This window comes from Pinus tabuliformis, chromosome 1_1 (assembly GCF_031772625.1).
Source record: "Pinus tabuliformis cultivar Carrire ecotype Pingquan chromosome 1_1, CPIR1, whole genome shotgun sequence".
Lineage (NCBI taxonomy): Eukaryota > Viridiplantae > Streptophyta > Pinopsida > Pinales > Pinaceae > Pinus > Pinus tabuliformis.
This window is the reverse complement of record NC_142297.1, coordinates 621,339,802-621,345,275: the sequence shown is the minus strand read 5'-3', so window position 1 is coordinate 621,345,275 and position 5,474 is coordinate 621,339,802. Positions and strand designations below refer to the sequence as shown.

The following is a 5,474-nucleotide window of genomic DNA, read 5'->3' as shown; positions in this document are numbered from 1 at the left end:
TTCTTCTCTTATGACTTCTGTAGAATTGTTTCCTTATGAGAATGAATAAATTTAAATGATTGCATAAATAAAGGCATGTGTAGTGGCAGGTTCAGGGATTGCCTCTTCTCTTTTACAATGAAACTAAGGAAGGAATGTACTGGTTGTTATAAATAAGAATGCAATCCCGATTTAAAGGGAAATTGGTATTATTCCGTCGGAAATTTTATAGAAAGAAATTGTTCAATATAAGCTATATTATAGTAATCAAATAAGAGGCTGGATGTGAAATTGAACAAGAGAAAATGCTCGAAAAAAAAAAGTAAAATTACTTAACAGTAAATAGGTAGTTACCTAAAGTTAAAAGATCATTTCTAAAGAAAAAGAAAATACCCAGACAAAGTCTAAATAGACCCAGTTTCTTATAAGTTTAGATGGCGGGTTAGTTCCAGAAGCTAGTTGCACATGCTAAAGGAATAGTCTTGAATCTACAGGTAATTGAATTGAATATAGCATAGTTATCAAGTTGTTAAATGTATGCAGTAGGAGAACTATATATTATCCATCCTATGTATGCAACAATCAACCCTTAACATAGCTAACTGATTTTACTCAACAGGAAAAAGCATTTCTGAGAAATTGTTAAATCAAGGAAAAAAGTGAATCTATACATTAGGTTTATCAATTGAAACATCATTTAAAACAATTGCACATATCTCAAGAAAAATCTGTTGAATATATATGATAAAGATCACATTTACCATATAGCAATTGTTCTTCTTGAAATAATAAGTTATAGATATCCATCCCAGAATTAGCAGCATATAATAGTATTTACTTCGGTAGACAGCGAACTCGGTACTTTATATAGATTCATATAAGAGCTCGGCCAGTAAAAATCAATTGCGAAATTATTCCAAACCGAGCAAAAAAAACACATAAAATACCTAGATGCATAATTGTATATTACAATAAACAATAGAAATAAAATGGGTAGCACCAACCTATAATCTAAATGCCTCCTCGACGATACAAAATAGTGAAGTATTACAACCTCTATAAAGCTATGAAGAGCAAACAAATACGATAGTCTATAAGTGACTTAATTGTTATTTAGAAAAAATGATAACAAATAACTAGACCTAGTTCCGGCTAGAGCTAAAACGCTCAGCGTATATATCTATTTCAAAACCCTCAGGTCGACAGATAATAGCCAGACTTTCGAAAAGCCTTGGCATAAATTGGTAATAACTTAACTTAGAGACAACAGAAACACATAAATGACTTGGTTCATATCTGGGGTAAGAAGTAAATGTGACCAGCTGCGGATGCTCAATGGAAGCCATCGACATTAGAGACCTTAAGCTTTTCCTTGCGAAGAAAGAGCAAGTAAAGTTATACGGTGTTGAAAATGCACCAGAAAGCTACCATAATAGGAACATTATTAAAACTTAAGAACTTACCTGTGAGGGTTAGTGTGTAGTAGGTTGACCTGGAGATTTACCTGCGAGGAAGGAGAGCCAGGTTATTCTAAGAAAGTCGTATTGAAATAGGTTTCAACTGTAAGTAGAAAAGCTAAAAGAAAAACATAAATTTCTTACCAGTCGAACTCAGTGAACCACAGGTGAAAAAATGGTAAACCCTATTGGGAAAGTTGTGCATCTTGGTTGCTTGAACCCAAGCAAAGGAGCTTGAAACCCTTGACGAAGGAGGAGACTAAATATTGACAGACAATTATGTCTCAGACTAAGAATATCCAAGAAACAATGGAGCTGTGGTTAAGGTTTATCAAATCGAACCGTGAAAAAGATATGAACATTGGTAACGCTTAGACCCTGAAGCAGTGACCAAAGCCATTACCTGTAGTGGAAAGAGGTAGTATGGACCATCAAATAGTTAAGACAGGGTTGCAAAGCGCCGAGTTGTTGAGGGAGGAATGAGGAACAACGCACAGAGACAATAGGTCGATCGGTCACCTCAACGGAAATAGGATAATCTCTTCCGTCTGATTCTTTCTATGTATGCCCATCGTCAATGTTAACCCTAGCATGAAATCTGAGACTGTCATGTAATGGGGTAGCACTACTAGACCGCGTGTCTTCCAGCTACAGATCAATATTGAATACTGATTCAAAACTCGAACCCTGCCCACATCAATAGTGGACAGAACCATTAACCAATGTCATATAATATTAAATTGATTGTTGTAGATGAGATATTAGTACAATGAAATCAAGTCACATAGTACCAATGGAAGATTAATAGCACAAAAGAATTAATTGATGCATTTAATTATATTAACGTGACCTTTTATGCTATAATTCAACATGTTCTAGGGTAAATCAATTAAGTTATGATTATAATACCAATTGAAAGCCTTGGCTAGTTGGCCTATGGCAATTGGCATATATATATATATATAGTTAGAGGTAGTTGATACGTGTTACAATAAGATTGTAATTTTTTATTATTTATATTGAATTTTTGAATGCATAAACGTAATTGGAGCCTTAAAAATTCCCTTGGAGTTTAATTATGTAGACTATATAGTTTAAAGTTACAATTCTAACAAATATTTACTAATATTTTGGAAAAAATTAATTGAAAAATACACAATATACATATAAATGACCAAAACTTAAAATAATTAAAATGCACCTAAAATATTTTATATAATATATCTATATTTGACATTGCAATATTTTAAGATATGAAAATTAAAATATTTTATTTTCAAATATATTTTTATTGTATTTTAAAATATATTTTTGTTATTAATTGTGAAAAGTAATTGATTTTTTTCAATTTCTTTTTTGGACATGTATATAAAAATAAAATTGATATAAAATTACTTTAGTTAAATAGATATTAAACTAATTTATTTATGGTGAATTTTTTCTTAATAAATTTTTCATTTTTACATACATGAAGTTGATATTGAAATATATTAATTGACACGGTACAAAAGTGAAAATATAATATATTTTCTAAAATTGATATAAAATTATATTACTTAATATAACAGTGAAATAATTTATTTGTAACTAAGGGTGATAGAGTGTTTTTTTTATATATATACACACACAGGACAAGTCATCTTAAATACAAAATGAATGATACATCTCCTTCAAAGTGAGTTGTAATTTCAACAACAACCAAAGTAGCACAATGAGAGAGCAACTCTTGATATTTTATAATACTTTTAATTAAAATTAATTAAATATCTATATTTCTTTTTAATTGTCTAGATATTTATTTTTAATTGTAATAGACATTGTTTTTTAATTTAATGAATATTTTATTTTTATTTTTAAATGTATATGTGTCAACTCCACTTAGAGTATCGAAAAAATTATATCCACTTGAGTATGTAAAAAATTATATATCTATCTTGTATTAGAGTATAAAATGTACCTCTATATGTAAAAATAAATAAACTGTTGATTTTTTATAATATTTTTAATTAAAATTAATCAAATATATATGTTTAGTTTTAATTTAATAAACATAATTTTTTAATTTAATGAATATATTATTTTTATTTTAAAATAAATATATGTTATCTATATTTGTCTGAAAAATTATATATCTATATTGTATTAGACTGTAAAATGTACCTATAAACTCTTTAAATCTAAATCCTTCTCACTCTTCATTAAAATAACTTTAAAAAATAATAAATAATAAATTAATTAATAATATAAAATATAAAAAAAACATTAAATAGAAGAAATCCCAAAGGGACAATTGGTTGATGCCAACAACCAAGGTAGCCCTATTCTAATTGTTACTAACAATCTTCTAGAAAGCTATTCCTTTCTTGGAGATGTATTACAAGTTGGTGCAAAAGGGTCAATAGTCTTAGGGGTTCCACCAAAGAAAATCATATGCTCGATAATCCATGAAGATTGTGAACACATAGATAATGACATTTGATTGACAATATAGAGATGAAGTGTTGTGTAGCATGTGCGACAACTAAGAATTATTTTAGGCTAGAAGCAATTAATCCTAGTGAAAGAGGGTAGACAACAATTCCATTCATGGAGTTGTTGTTGATGGAATAGCTTTTTGGGAACCCATTGATCAAGAAGACTATAATTCAACTTAACATTCAATGGATGTCAAGATGGAAGGGACTTGTACATTGAATATGGGAATGAGTCCTAATTAAAGAGTTTAGATCTAAAGATTGCTCAGAGTTGAGAGTGAGTGAATACACTTCTACATTGTAGGAACAAGTGAGCCAAGAACTAAAGTCAAAGCCATAGCGAGTAGCCATAGTCACAATCTAAAGACCAAGTTGGAGCCAAATCCATGTTTAAGAGAAGTAGATAAAAGACACATTGATCCAAATTAGTACTCTAAGATTTGGATACCAAAATGTCTCTTAAGGAGGAGGTGTGATATAAAATGGATCCAAACAAGAAAATGGTTTCAAGACTCAATAGGAGAGAAAAGACTCGGGGATTGGAAATGAAAGGTCAAGCTAGTTGGTCTCCCACTATTCCAACTCTCCTTATTTCTTTTTGTAATTTCACTCTCAAAGGATTTTTTGCTTTTAATATGTCGATGCGTGGCCAAGGGGAAGGGATATGCAAAAAATCCCATCTAATTACATTGTAAATATGTTTGTCAAAATATAAGTGGGCAAACAATTGATGTTATTTTTATTTTTTTCCTTTCGAAGTTTCCCCAAATAAATTTAAATGTCAATGTGTAATGGAATTTCTCTATGGATATGTTAATTATTTTCCTTGAGTTATTGATCTTTCTCTATGTCTAAATTATTGCTAATAATTCAATAATTGATTAATACTAGAGATAAACAAATTTTACTATGATATATTATATTTACTTAGAACTTCATTTTTTATGAATGCTTTGTAATAAACAATATTTCTCTAATCAAATTAATTGCATTGCTCCATTCTTGTTGAATTTTAAATCATGAAATGCGATAATTTTTTTGTTTTAAACTCTGAATTAAGTTTCCATTCTCAACTCTTAAATTTACAAACTCATTATTTATAATTCACTCTTCTATAAATCTATCTATTTGTTGGAAATTAATTGACTAAAGGAAATCGTTGATTATTGGATAGCCACACAACCAATTCCTCAAGTTAGAAGGTTGTACACATTACCATTAATCAAAATTGCAGTTTCAAAGTTGACCATAAATTATTTGTGGTTGTACATAAGCCATACATAAGATGTACAAATTGTACATACACTATAAAGCTAAATTATATCTCTTTAAGGTTACACAAACTACTACTAATGTGAAGTTTGTTCTACAATTGTTGGTAGATGAGTCATTGTTATCCCTTCACACTTTGTGGTGCCTTTCATACAACCATATCATGATATATATGTTTTAATTAGTGAATCATTTCATTAAATTTTCCATGTGTTTAATGAGTGACCATCCCTCAAGTACTTTATATAATAAATCCAATTCGTAGTATAGGTTAAACAATAATCTTCCCTTA

The 5,474-nt window shown here is 29.3% G+C and overlaps 1 long non-coding RNA gene across 1 annotated transcript; it reads right to left on the bottom strand.

Moving 5' to 3' along the window:
• Nucleotides 1-953: 953 nt before the first annotated feature.
• LOC149214852 (uncharacterized) lies at nucleotides 954-2,131 on the bottom strand. Its single transcript, XR_016250426.1, has 3 exons — nucleotides 1,840-2,131; nucleotides 1,581-1,725; nucleotides 954-1,483 (listed from the first exon to the last, which is right to left on the bottom strand). It is a non-coding gene; the product is annotated as an uncharacterized LOC149214852 (long non-coding RNA).
• Nucleotides 2,132-5,474: the final 3,343 nt, after the last annotated feature.